This window comes from Aquarana catesbeiana, linkage group LG01, assembly GCF_042186555.1.
Source record: "Aquarana catesbeiana isolate 2022-GZ linkage group LG01, ASM4218655v1, whole genome shotgun sequence".
Lineage (NCBI taxonomy): Eukaryota > Metazoa > Chordata > Amphibia > Anura > Ranidae > Aquarana > Aquarana catesbeiana.
The window spans coordinates 120,236,922-120,252,661 of record NC_133324.1 but is presented as its reverse complement, the minus strand read 5'-3'; positions in this window follow the sequence as shown (position 1 = coordinate 120,252,661).

The following is a 15,740-nucleotide window of genomic DNA, read 5'->3' as shown; positions in this document are numbered from 1 at the left end:
CATCACTTCCAGGACTCCTTGTTCTTCTTTTACTCGGAAAATAGTTCTTAATGACATTGGCTGTATGTTTGGGGTCGTTGTCCTGCTGAAGAACACATTGGGGGCCAATCACACACCTCCCTGATGGTATGGCATGATGGATAAGTATCTCCCTGTATTTTTCAGCATTGAGGACACCATTCATCCTGACCAAATCTCCAACTCCATTTTGCAGAAATGTAGCCCCAAACTTGCAAGGAACCTCCACCTGTTTCACTGTTGCCTGCAGACACTCATTATTGTATCGCTCTCCAGCCCTTCGGTGAACAAACTGCCTCCTGCTACAGCCAAATAGTTAAAATTTTAAGTCCAGAGTACCTGCTGCCTCGGTTCCTATGTTTTTGTACATAGTTGAGTCACTTAACCTTGTTTCTATGTCCTATATATGAAAACATAGGACCTGGGGTGCAACAAAATGACAGCAGGTGCTCTGGACTGATGAGTCAAAATTACATTTAGTCACACCAGTAAATGGTTTCGTTTTACATAAGATCCCAAATTACCCCAATCATAAAGCCAAAACTACACAATAATTGCTTAAATCAACAGTGTTAATCAATAGAAATGGCCAAGTCCAGACCTCAGTCCAATAGAGAATTTGTGACTGGACTTGGAAAAAGTCTGTTCATCCATGACCACCATTGGAACCTGACAGGGCTTGAGTAGGTTTGCAAGGAATGCATATAAATTGCAATGTCCGGATTCATAAAGCCCTATCCATACAGGCTCAAGTCTGAAATGTCTGCCAAACTTACACATTCTAAATAGTGACATTTTTTTTTTAACATTGTAGTTAAAGTGGAGTTCCAGCTGGACCCATGTTTAATAAAAGTCAGCAGCTACAAAAAGTGTAGCTGCTGACTTTTAATAAACACACACTTACCTGTCCCACAGTCCAGCAATGCGGCTGCCTGAAGCTTCCGCTCCCCCCCCCCCCGCCTGTCCACGGCGCCAGCATTGCAAGTGTGGGCACCCGGCTGTGACAGCTTCGCAGCCAGGTGCGTACTGCGAATCCACGAGTTGCGCTGCATGTCCCGACTGGCCGGGCAATCTTCTGGGACATGGGACATGTCCCAGAAGATTGCCGGGAGCAAAGGGGGGGGGGGGTGATAGTCTCCTAGGTGGCGTTGCCGGAAGTGAGAGCTGGGTACCTGTCAAAACTAGGTACCCGTTTCCCACCCCCCCAAAAAAAAAAATGACATGCCAAACTTTTGGGTGGAACTCCGCTTTAAATTACTTTGCAGAGATCTGTTTTCACTTTAACATTACATAGTATTTTTATTGACTGGTGTTAAACAAAAAAAAAACAAAGAAACTTTTTTTTTTTTTTTTAAACTGGCATTATGAGTATTTAGGATGTTCCTGTCAAGGTCCCCCTCACAACAAAGACTATTGCATATTCATGCTACCTAGAAATATACATTACTTTGTGTGAATTGGGGAAATAGGACTTAACAGTCAAGTGTCATGATTTTACATAAGGGTCACAAAGAGGAACAGGTACCTCATTTAGGGAAGTGAAAGTGTCTCACTTCATTTCAGATTCTTATGAAAAAAAATGAAATCTTACTGAAGTAATAATGGTAAAATCAACAGTTCATACTGTGTGTATATTTATATATCATTTTTTTTTATTATTTGAAATAGCTATGACAATAGTATGGGGTTGTTATGGATATACACAACACACACACATATATATATATATATATATATTTCTATATAATGTACAATTTTTATTTATGTAACAGGGATAAGGATTTTTTTTTTTTTTAAAGAAACCCTATCAGATTTTCTCTGCTGTCTGTCTCCCTGTTGCAGATTTTTTTTATTTCTGGTCTCGTAGAACTGTTGTCACTGTGACAGAAATTGCAGGGAAATCTCAATAAACAGGTCGCTGGAGTTTCTTCAGTTCTTATATTTTATTTTATTATTATTTTACAGCATATGAGCAGAAAGCCTGCCCTTGCTTTAACTATATAAATAGCAACATAACGATGTGATTTATTAAAACTGGAGCACTTCAGAATCTGGTGCAGTTGTACTAAACCAATCAGCTTCTAGATTTTAGTGTCCAAGCTTAATGGAACAAGCTGAAGTTAGAAACTGGTTACTATGCACTAGAAACAAAGAAAAAGAATGGGACTTTAAATGAGGCTTATTGCTGCAAAAACTAGTGTATGGAGTAAGTATATGATAAAACCTTTATTGTATCAAAAGCAATTCTGTCTAGAAATGCATGATAATGTTTTCAAAACATACATAACAATATACAAAGGCTGACATTTTGGTAAAAATATACCACGAACACATACACTGTACACAAAGCTGATACATAATTATATATATTCATAACTGAGTACATGCTGTATAAAAGCCGAACTGTCTTGGCATCACATGAATAGAAAAACACTACGCGTTTTGTGAATCACGTTCGCTCAGCAGGAGTATGGATGCAAAAATTCATTCACTGTAAGCACAGAAAAAAAATATAAATATAATAAACCCTTCATAAAAATGAGGGAGGGAAAACTTTCTGAACTACAAAAAAGTTCCCTTAGGGAGTATTTGTATATACTTTTATTTACAGATCAGCCCAAGAACTAAACTGGCTCATGTGAGGATGAAGGGAGTGGGAGAGGGGGTCCCCATCACATGCCCGGCCCGGAGCTGAGGCAGGAAACCCAAAACCAAGTCAGGGGGTCAGCTCATAGGCAGGTCAGGTCATCACAATGCAATCCCAGAGAGAATAGATGATCTAATAACAATCCGCACCAATCTGGAAGATAATTATTGTATTTTATTGTAAGGATGTGTTGTGTAAGTGAATATATATATATAGGAAAAAAGACGGGACACAAACTCCGATGCAATTCTTTTATCTTGGTTTTCAAAGATATGTACAAAACATGCAAGAAAGGCTAGCTTTGAAAGATTTGAGCAAACGTGATATAATATTGAAGCCAGCTGACAAAGGGGGTACAGTAGTGATCATGGATTCACAATGGAATTAATAGGGACTACAATCTGTATCTGTTCCTATAAAGAATGGTTGGGATTATACTATGATTATTTCTCTCCCTTAGGTCCGATGGTAAAGATTTGAATATTGAAACAGGATTTTTACCAAGGATGATTATATGGATATAAAATCTTTGGATGTAACAAAATTGAGGATTACTTATGGTTAGATACCGTTAATGGAAGATTTGTAGAGAGAGGAGTGAGACGGCTTAAGTTTGTTTCAGGCTTCCCTCTCCTTTTGTCACCTTCCATTTTCTATTGTAGATACAGTATATGTATATAGTGTATTTTGTTACATTCAACTATACAGTGGTGTAGTGGATAGCACTTTCGCTTAGCAGTAAGAAGGGTCGCTGGTTCGAATCCCAACCACGACACTACCTGCCTGGAGTTTGCATGTTCTCCCTGTGCCTGCGTGGGTTTCCTCCGGGTACTCCGGTTTCCTCCCACACTCCAAAGACATGCTGGTAGGTTAATTGGCTCCTGTCTAAATTGTCCCTAGTATGTATGAATGTGAGTTAGGGACCTTAGATTGTAAGCTCCTTGAGGGTAGGGACTGATGTGAATGTACAATGTATATGTAAAGTGCTGCATAAATTGACGGCGCTATATAAGTACCTGAAATAAATAAATAAAAATAAATAAATTGACATTCAGTGTGGATTTAATTATGTTTGTAGGATTGTAGGGTTAATGTGAATTTGGCTTCTGGTTGATTGGGTTATACCTGTGGGGCACACCCTTGATTTTGTATATAGACACGGTGTTTGTAAGGATACATCACACACAGCCAGATAAGCCTGATGAAGAGCGGTATCGCTGGCAACTGTACAGTAGCTTAGATGTTTTGTACATATCTTTGAAAACCAATATAAAAGAATTGCAACTGAGTTTGTGTCCCGTCTTTTTTCCTTAATTTATTTTGGTGGAGATTTGGGAGTCCGCCTTGACAGGACTCCGATAATTTAAAGAAGAAAAGAAAGTAGCCCACCCATTGAATTACTATATATATATATATATGTATGTATATGTAAAATGTATAAAAATAAAAAAATTCTAAAATAAAATTGTAAATGTAAAAAAACCCTAAGCAGGAAGTGAGAAAAAAAAGCATGAGTGGAGTCACAAAGGCCTTCCTGCCTACCTTGCATGTGTAAAGAACAATGTGAAGCCAGTGATGTGGTGTCTCTCTCATGATGAAGGATTGAAGAGTGATTTCCCAGCCAAACCCCAGCTGATGTATCCAAGATAAGGGGGTCCCCACCTGTGTCATACTACACTCTGTTGGCTGGATTGGGCAAGGATACGGATCACACGTCCAGGAGGATTGCCGGACACGCACCCGCCCACCCAAAAGCGTAAGGTGGATACAAAGCATCCATGCCTCCCAGCGCCACTAGGATGCAGCTGGCAGGGCGCTGATGCGCAGGAGGACACCCCTCGCCAACACCCAATAGGGACAGGGAGGGGAGGCACTGCTGCGCGTCGCACCTCTGGACCAGACAAGCAAAAGGAACAAACCCCCCCCCCCAAAACACACATTGAGGTCAGGCTGGAGACTGGATTAGACCATTAGACCTGGTGATGTAGGCAATTTGTGTATATGTAGACTAATGCAATATATTAAAAAGGATATGGACAGATGGCTTAGAGTCTGGATGTATAATCGCTTATGATAATACTGACACGGCAGGTCATACAGGAAAAGTGGGCCTCTTCCACCCTGTATATATAGTAAAAGGAGAAAAGTGTGACCTGACCTGTCCACAGTAAAAGGCCTCCATCCCTGGCGATATGAAATAGAAACAAAGAAATTGAATGGGACTTTAAATGAGGCTTATTGCTGCAAAAATGAGTGTATGGAGTAAATATATGATAAAACTTTTATTGTATCAAAAGCAGTTCCGTGGTCTAGAAATGCATGATAATGTTTTCAAACCATACATAACCATATACAAAGGCTGACATTTTGGTAAAAATATACCATGAACACATACACTGTATACAATGATGATACATAATTATACATATTTATCCCGTGAATCATGTTCGCTCAGCAGGAGTATGGATGCAAAAATTCATTCACTGTAAGTACAGAAAAATCATATATATATATATATATATATATATATATATATATATATATAAACCCTTCATAAAAATGAGGGAGGGAAAACTTTCTGAACGATACAAAAAAGTTCCCTTAAAGAGGAGCTCCACCTTACAAGAAATTATTAAAAGCCAGCAGCTACAAATACTGCAGCTGCTGACGCTGACTTTTAATAAATGGACACTTACCTGTCCAGGGTGCCCGCGATGTCGGCAGCAGATGACGAGCAATCGCTCGGTTCTCGGTTCCCCCCGCCACCATCCTCGGTCAGGGAATCAGGAAGTGAAGCGTTGCGGCTTCACTGCCCAGTTCCCTACTGCGCATGCGCGAGTCGCGCTGCACGTCTTCACTGGTCCCCGTTGTGTTGTGGGAACTGTGTGTTTCCCAGAACACAACGGGGGGGGGGGGGGGGAGGGCATCTGCGGCTAGCTATTCCCGGAAGTGGGTGCAGATACCTGTATTATACAGGTATCTGCACCCCCCTCCCCCCTGAAAGGTGCCAATTGTGGCACTGGAGGGGGGGGGGAATCCGATGAGCGGAAGTTTCACTTTAGGGTGGAACTCCGCTTTAAGGAGTATTTGGATAAACTATTACTTACAGATCAGCCCAAGAACTAAACTGGCTCATGTGAGGATGAAGGGAGTGGGAGAGGGGGTCCCCATCACATGCCCGGCCCAGAGCTGAGGCAGGAAACCCAAAACCAAGTCAGGGGGTCAGCTCATAGGCAGGTCAGGTCATCACAATGCAATCCCAGAGAGGATAGATGATCTAATAACAATCCGTACCAATCTGGAAGATTATGATTGCATGGTGAGTGGTGTGCGAAATTGATAGTGAAAAAGTTGAAAAAAAATATGCAAAAAATGTTGAAAAAAAGTATGTGAATGTATAAATGTATTGTAAGGATGTGTGTTGTGTGAAAAAAAAAAAAAAAAAAATAATATATATATATATATATATATATATATAGTAAAAAAATGAAAAAAATCTATAATAAAATTGTAAATGTAAAAAACCCTAAGCAGGAAGTGAGAAAAAAGTGTGAGTGGAGTCACAAAGGACTCCTGCCTACCTTACATGTGTAAAGAACAATGTGAAGCCAGTGATGTAGTGTCTCTCTGATGGTGAAGAATTGAAGAGTGATTTCCCGGCCAAACCTCAGCTGATGTACCCAAGATCCGTCATACTACACTCTGTTGACTGAAATGGGCAAAGATACGGATCACACACTCAGTTGGCTGGATTGGGCAAAGATACGGATCACACGATACAACACACACACACATAAATATATATATTTCTATATAATGTACAATTTTATTTATATAACAGGGATAAGAATTTTTTTTTTTTTTTAAAGAAACCCTATCAGATTTTTACTGCTGTCTGTCTCCCTGCAGATTTTGCTTCATTTCTGGTCTCATAGAACTGTTGTCACTGTGACAGAAAGTATAACAACATAATGGGGTGATTTACTAAAACCGAAGCACACAGAATCTGGTGGAGTCATGCTAAAGCATTTAGCTTCTAGATCAGGGGTCTTCAAACTATGGCCCTCCAGTTGTTCAGAAACTACAATTCCCATCATGCCTAGTCATGTCTGTGAATGTCAGAGTTTTACAATGCTTCATAGGACGCGTAGTTCCGCAACAGCTGGAGGGCCGTAGTTTGAGGTTTCCTGTTCTAGATTTTAGTGCCCAAGCTTAATGGAACAAGTTAGAAATTGGTTACTATGCACAGCTGCACCAGTTTTAGTAAATCTCCTCCAATGTGTCTGACTGCCTTGCTCGTGATCTTTCCTTAAGAGACACTAAATGGCTTGCCGACCGCCGCACGAACATTTACTTCGGCAGAATGGCATGGACAGGCAAATGGGCGTACAGGTACGTCCCTTTAATTTTGCCGCCGTGTGGTCGCGTGCTCGCCGCCGGCGGTGAGAGCGACCCTGTCACGAGCTTCATGAGTGTGATTGAGGGTCCCGCGGACTCGATGTTCACGGGGATACCCACGATCGTCTCACGGAGAGTAAGGACGGGCAAATGCTGATGTAAACAAGCATTTTCCCGTTCTGCCTAGTGACACTGATCACAACTCCCTGTAATCTGGAGCGGTGATCAGTGTCATGTCACACGTAGCCCATCCCCCTACAGTTAGAATCACTCCCTAGGACACACTCCTGGTTAACCCCTTCACTACCAGTCATATTTACAGAGTAATCAATGCATTTTTAATCGCACTGATCGCTGTATAAATGTGAATGGTCCCAAAATCGTGGCAAAAGTGTCCGATCTGTCCACCATAATGTCGCAGTCACGATAAAAATCGCTGATCGCCGCAATTACTAGTAAAAAAAATTATTAATAAAAATGCCATAAAACTATCCCCTATTTTGTAGACGCTATAACTTTTGCGCAAACCAATCAATAAACGCTTATTGTGGGTTTTTTTACAAAAAATATGTAGAAGAATACGTATTGGTCTAAACTGAGGGAAAAAAAATGTTTTTTTATATATTTTTTGGGGATATTTATTACAGCAAAAAGTAAAAAAAATAATAAATTTTTTCTTAAAATGTCACTTTTTCTTTGTTTATAGCGCAAGAAATAAAAACCGCAGAGGTGATCAACTACCACCAAAAGAAAGCTCTATTTGTGGGGAAAAAACGACACAATTTTGTTTGGGAGCCACATTGCACGACTGCGCGATTGTTAGTTAAAGCGACGCAGTGCCAAATCGCAAAAAGTGCTCTGGTCTTTGGCCAGCCAAATGGTCCGGGGCTTAAGTGGTTAAAGCGGTTCTTCACTGCATCAGAGCACCTCAAACCAAAAACGCTATTTAATTAATTTTTTTTATTCAAAGCAAACTCCCCCATCCATCCATGTCTCTATGCTTTATTTTGTTGAGAAATCACACTGAAAAACACCCCCTTGCCTTTCTGGCCGTGGCCATCTGGAGTAAGGGCAAATGATTAATGTAGCATTTACTTCTTGGAATCCATCTACCCTTAGTTCAAGAATGCAGGCAGGTGGGTGTGCTTAGCTGAGAAAACCCCTCCTCCTCTCTTGAAGACTCCTGGGATGTATGACATCATTTGTCTAGGCCTGGAAACCAGCAAGTAACTGAAGAAATGTAAAAAAAAAAAGTTTAAAACAAGTAGATATGATATACTTTACTATCTAAATACTAATGCTAGCAGCATGAAAATTAGCTGACCATTGTAAGCACCACACATGGGGCGCTGGCACTATCTGCCCTTCCTTCCGCTCAGCAGCTAGTAAGCCTGTCAATTCTATTCTGGCTCTCCCTTCTTTTCGGTGTGTGGGCAGACTAGGCACCAGTGTCCTGCTCTAATATTGCCACAACAGGTGAGCAGAATAACCGAGGGGTGCAGGAGCGGGAGTAGTAGAGGTAAGCATTGATGGGTGGGGGGATTCAGCCGTAAGAATCTATGAAAAAAAGAGTGGAAGGCAGAGGTGAGCACTGGTGAAAGTTTAACTTCTATTACAGCTGTATAATTAATATTTATTTTAGCATAAAAGTTCTGTTGATGATGGGGTTCAGAGGTAAGCTGTAAGCAGGGTGCAGAGTTAAACTTTGGGCAGTGTACAGGGGTGAGCTGCAGGCAGGGTGAGCTGTGGGAAGGAGTGAGCTTTGGAAAAGGGGTGAGCATTGGAGAAGGGGTGAGCTGTGGGTAGGGTACAGGGGTGAGCTGTGGGAAGGGGTGAGCTTTGGAAAAGGGGTGAGCATTGGAGAAGGGGTGAGCTGTGGGAAGGAGTGAGCTTTGGAAAAGGGGTGAGCATTGGAGAAGGGGTGAGCTGTGGGTAGGGTACAGGGGTGAGCTGTGGGAAGGGGTGAGCTTTGGAAAAGGGGTGAGCATTAGAGAAGGGGTGAGCTGTGGGAAGGGGTGAGCTTTGGAAAAGGGGTGAGCATTGGAGAAGGGGTGAGCTGTGGGAAGGGGTGAGCTTTGGAGAGCAGTACAGAGGCTGACTTTGGACAGGGGTACAAAAGTGAGCTGTGCAGAGGGGTACAGCCGTGAGCTTTGGATGGTGGGGTGCAGAGGGGAGCTTTCGACATGGGGAAGAGGCAAGACAATGACCCCAAGCACACAGCTAAAATAACGGAGTGGCTTCACAACAACTCCGTGACTGTTCTTGAATGGCCCAGCCAGAACCCTGACTTAAACCCCAATTGAGCATCTCTGGAGAGACCTAAAAATGGCTGTCCACCAACGTTTACCATCCAACCTGACAGAACTGGAGAGGATCTGCAAGGAGGAATGGCAGAGGATCCCCAAATCCAGGTGTGAAAAACTTGTTGCATCTTTCCCAAAAAGACTCATGGCTGTATTAGATCAAAAGGGGCTTCTACTAAATACTGAGCAAAGGGTCTGAATACTTAGGACCATGTGATATTTCAGTTTTTATTTTTTAATAAATCTGCAAAAATGTCATCAATTCTGTGTTTTTCTGTCAATATGGGGTGCTGTGTGTACATATATGAGGAAAAAAATATGAACTTAAATGATTTTAGCAAATGGCTGCAATTTAACAAAAAGTGAAAAATTTAAGGGGGTCTGAATACTTTCCGTCCCCACTGTATATATAAAAAATACAATATTTTATTTTACAGATGTTAAGAAATTAATGTGATATATAAAAAGATGTAAGAATTGCATGCCAACACTAAGTCAAAAATAATGGTTGCAAACCCTGCAATAAAAAACGCTGCAAACTATGCAACCAGATAAATCTATCCAAAAGTGTTACACACACAAATGGGACCTTCTATATCATGGGATCTTACAGCTGTACCTCAAGTAATGTTGTGTACCTCATCCAATGCAAAAGGTGCAGCAAAGGATCTTATGTTGGTGAAACAGGACAGAAGTTGCAAGTGAGGATGAATTTGCACAGACATACCATCAAAGAACATAAAGAAGACAGTTTATGCACACCTGTGGGACATCATTTCTCACAATCGGACCACACCATAGAAGACCTCAATGTCTTAGTTCTTAAAGGGAATTTCAGAACTATCCAGGAAAGGAAAACGTTTGAACTAAGAATGATACTTCTTTTTGACACAAAGAATAATGGCCTGAATTTAGACATTGGTTTCCTTACACATTATGCTAAAGTTTTACGACCGCTCTGTGATTAGTATTTCCCCCCCTTGCATTCCCTCCTAGCTCTCCCTCTGTCTTATCTCACTAACTCTGCTGCTATCTTTATTACCATTGATTTGTATGTGTTTTGTTTTCTTTTTTTTTTCTTTAACATTCTGCTTAAAAATGTGTGAATCAGTACTGCTTGGACCTTGAAGAAGGGGACATACCCCGAAAGCTTGTCCTGAAAAATTGTATGTTAGTGCAAATAAAAAAAGTATCACGGACAGTACTCAATTTTCTCTGTCACAATTGCACTAATACGGCTACAACAAATCAAGTATGCCAACACTACAAATACATGGTTTTATGTCACATAACGTCATTCATCATTCTCACTCCACTGGGTGATGGATTGCTTGTTGTTACTTTGACGTGTTTCACGGGTCTATGCCCGCTTCATCAGGAAGATAACTACAGTCAAGCTCTACAATGATAGAAGATGCATTAATCAAAACATCCATATAATAAAGTTGGATCAACAGGTTTGTCATTCCTTATTGGAAATGAGACTGTTACATACCTGTATTTTATAAGTACATCTTTAATAACCGTAGTAATAGCCACCACCATCAATTGCAATCCTCTGGAAGGAATTAATAATTTCCTCTGAGACTTGTTCACTAAAAGTGCTAAATAGAGGACCAGGCTTGTGTACTGATTCATCATGCCTGATGAAGGCCAGGAGCTTTGGACACCACTGCAGTGGCCGGGACTTGTAATCACCTGCACGCAGCTGCACAGATGCCAGGGACTCACATGGATATGTAGTACATGCCTTTTACTACTGCTGCTATGTGAGTTTGATACCACACATTAAACCTGATGTTTTTAACCCTATGCTACATTCAGTTTGGCGCCGCTTCCTTTCTTCAATTTCAACAGAGTCCCCTTGTGCTCTGACAGCTGGCTGCTAACACTGACTTCCTAGCCAGAACCTACTCATAGGTCTAGCTTAAATAGCATATTGAGCTGTTCATCTTGGTGTATTTTTATGTTTACTTTATTCCAAAGACTTATAATTTTATTTGAACTTTTTAAGAATCATTTTGTGCATTGATATCTCCAGCAGGTGCACCAAGCGCTCCAAAAAATACCTGTATTTTATATGTACATTATTAATAACCATATTAATAGCCACCTCCATCAATTGCAATCTTCTGAAAGGAATTGGTCATTTCCTCTGAGACTTGTTCACATAGGGGACCAGGCTTGTGTACTGAATGATACTGTATCCTGTTTAGAAATACTAAAAATGTAAGGGAAAAGGACATAGTGGTTGTTCTCAGTATAGACATGAATACCAATATATGTCTACTATTATCACCCAGCGAATTAAATTCAAAATAATAACCACAACATACAAAGCCATTCACAACTCTGCCCCGAGCTACATCACCAATCTTGTCTCCAAATATCACCGAAACCGTCCTCTACGCTCTACTCAAGACCTCCTACTCTCAAACTCTCTTGTTTCCTCCTCCCATGCTCGTCTCCAGGATTTCGCCAGAGCCTCTCCTATCCTCTGTACCTCCACCTGTCCGGCTATCCCCTACTCTTGCTACCTCCAGGCGATCCCTGAAAACTCATCTCTTCAGGGAAGCCTATCGCGTCTCCAACTAATCTCCTACCACTTCCATCAGCTCATTCCCCACAGTTACAACCTTTTGTACCACCTGCCCCACCCTATTAGATTGTAAGCTCTTCTGAGCAGGGCCCTCTTAATCCTCTTGTATTTTATTGTATTATAACTGTTTTGCCCCCCTTTTATATTGTAAAGCGCTGCGTAAACTGTTGGCGCTATATAAATCCTGTATAATAATAATAATACTATTGGGGAAAATCAGTCTCAAATTGAGGAGTAGGGGTGTAGTTGGGAATAATTGGGCCCCCACTAATGTAGTTGATATTTCCTAAGATGATGGGAGACTGATTTTCCCTAATAGACATATTTGTATTGATGTCTATATCGAGAACTACCACTGTCCTTTTCCCTTCCATTTTTAGTATTCCTAAACAGGATACAGTATCATTCAGTACACAAGCCTGGTCCCTTATGTAGCACTTTTAGTGAACAAGTCTCAGAGGAAATGATCAATTCCTTCCAGAGGATTGCAATTGATGGTGGTGACTATTACTACAGTTTTTAATGATGTACATATAAATTACATCTATGTAACAGTCTCATTTCCTATAAGGAATAACAAACCTGTTGATGCATCTTTATTATATGGATGTTTTGATTAATGCATCTTCTATCATTGTAGAGCTTGACTGTAGTTCTCTTCCTGATGAAGCGGGCATAGACCCGTGAAACATGTCGAAGTAACAGCAAACAATCCATCGCCCAGTGGGGCGAGAACGATGAATGTAACATAAACCCATGTACAGTATTTGTATTGTTGACATGCAATACTTATGTCTTTTTATATGTCACATACAATGAAAAATTCAATATTTTGTTTACAAAGTCATCTATTTTCTAGTTGGGGTTTTTGTACATAATTTTTTTAGGATGTGGTACCAGACACTATGAGGTTTATTTACTAAAGCTAGAGAGTGCCAAATCAGTCACATTTCTGCAAAGAAACCAATCAGCTTCCAGGTTTTATTGCCAAAGCTTAATTGAACAAGCTGAGATTAGAAGCTGATTAGTTTCTCTGCAGAGGTGTGACTAATTTTGCACTCTCTAGCTTTAGTAAATAAACCCCTATGTGTCTAAGATCTTGGAAGTTCTCCAATGGAATTTCTTCTTCCTGTCATTTATCTTGAGCTAAATTTTCCTCCTTTAATAAAATAGCCAGCAGAACAAGTTCCATTCTAACATGTTTTGCACTAGGTCCAGCGCTTTCTTTTTTTGAGAAACTGAATGCTGGAAGTTGCCCCCCCAGCTTGCAGCAAAGTGAACCGTGAGCAGCACAGTAGTTACATCACCAATTCCTACCCCAAATCTGGTGGCAGTAGCAGTCAGAGACAGCAGTCCTTAAACTGACCATACATCAACAAATATGTTTTGTTCAGCCTGTGGCCCTGTCGTACGCCGTGGCACCAACAGGGCCACCCACTGATTGAGTTTAAGCTGATCCTTTAGGAAGGAAGGAAATTTCGCTTACTGTATGGCAAGCTTTAGGTATTATATTGCAGATATTCAGCTATGAGGCTAAAAAAGAGTGCCCAGGCACACTCACATACCAAGAGGTGCACTGCTATTTTTATGAAGGGATAACAGACATAAGGTACATTTTCAGTGTACTACTTAGCCACAATTAACACTTAGATTTTTCCTATACCATAGCAAATCTTTACTTTGAGTTCAGGTCAGTTCAGTGTGTAGGAATGGGCAGGAGAGGCAGCTGACAATGGAAGCCCCCTAGTAACTCTATGGGTGATGTCACTTGCCAGGCATTTCACAGCCGTTGTCAGTTCTCTCCTGCACACCGCATCCGCTGCTGGAGACCAGACCAAATTAGCTTCAGAAAAGGTATGTATAGCGATTTTTTTTTCTTTACAGGGTTAGTTAGATTTTAAAATGTGGCTGAGAGTAGATTTAGCGTTTTTGGCTGAACTTCAACTTTAACTATTCCATCAAGCACCACCCACTTTCTGCATATCGCTATCCACAGCTGGCCCTGTTCACACTGTTATGGGTGTAGGTTGCGAGACCACTCACACTAACCTCCTGGGTTTTGTCTTTACATAACTTTGGAACTATATATTACATTTAATATGAGTTAGGGGCTTTAAAGAATATGTGTAGGGATCATAAAATTGAACTGTTCTGTTTTCCATCCCCTACACCACTATCCAAACCAGCTTGGCTGCCTCCTTTCAATTCATAGTGGAAGCAGCCCTTCTGCCACATAGTCCTGAACTTTTACTGTCCTCACCCTAATATGACCAGTAAGCCTAGGCCAGCAATGCGGCAGAGATCCATTAAATCTGTTTAATGCTTGCATCAACAACCTTCTTTTGGTCTTTACTTATTGTTACCATGACCATAGGTGAGGCTAGCCTATAGATTGACTAGTGAACTGAAAGCCTTCCACAAAATGTGAGTACACATTTTCCTACCATGGACCATTTTAGCGTCATGTGTTTACAGCTGCTGCCCTAATTTAACTATTCATTTTGCTTTCACACTTTCCTTCACTCATATACAGGTTCCTGTATTGTCTAAGCTGTTCTTGCAGGGAACTTCTTTTGGGTGCCAGGCATCCCGCGATTCTGTTTGCGAGATTTTACTGCGATTTGTTGGGCGACAATCGAATTGCGCCGTGATTTGGGTGCCATTGAAAATAACAGGAATCACAAGCATGTCCCATGTTTTGCGGTGATTCCGCCCATGACCTGGAATGCCATGGTGTGAACGAAGCCTAATACTGGAGATGTAAAATTTGGTGTAGCTCTGCATAGAAACCAATCAGCTTCCAAGTTTTTTTGTCAAAGCTTAATTTGAACAAATTGACGTTAGAAGCTGATTGGCTACCATGCACAGCTGCACCAGATTTTGTACTCTTCAGTTTTAGTAAATCAGCTTCTTTGTGTGAACATTCTTCGAATCTCCCATGAAGCATCAAAAACAAGACTAATGATATATACTCCTACCCGAGCTTAACCGCTTCCGGACCGCCCCACTTACATTTACTGCGGCAGAGCGGCCGGGTGCACAAAATCACATACCTGTATGTGATTTTGTGCACGTGGTTTAGGGGGCACAACAGGAGCTAATCAGCAGGTCCGGTTATCACGACCTGCCGATCGTTCACAGGAGAGACAGAGCAGCAGTGTGCCGAACAAAGCACACCGCTGATCTGCCAGGAAGGAAAAGTGAGAGATAGTGAGTCAGCTAAGCTGAATCACAAGCTCTTTTTTTCCTCCAGTGTAACACTCCCCCCACAGTTAGAAACACCTCCCAGGGAACACATTTAACCCTTTGACCGCCCCCTAGTTTTAACCCCTTCCCCGCCAGTGTCATTTATACAGTAATCAGTGCATTTTTATAGCACTGATCCCTGTATAAATGTCACTGGTCCCAAAAAAGTGTCCGTTCTGTCCGCGGCAATGTCACAGTCCTGCTAAAAATCGCTGTTCACCGACATTACTAGTAAAAAAAAATAAATAATAAAATGCCATAAAAATTTCCCCTAGTTTGTAGATGCTATAACTTTTACGCAAACCAATCAATATACGCTTATTGGGATTTTATTTTAGTAAAAATATGTAGAAGAATACATATTGGTCTAAATTCATAAAGAAATGTTTTTTTTTACATTTTTTTTACTATTTTTTTCTGGATATGCATTATAGTGGAAAGAAAAAATATTGTTTTTTTTTCCAAAATGTATGTTTTTTTTTGTCTATAGTGCAAAAAATAAAAACAGCAGAGGTGATCAAATACCACC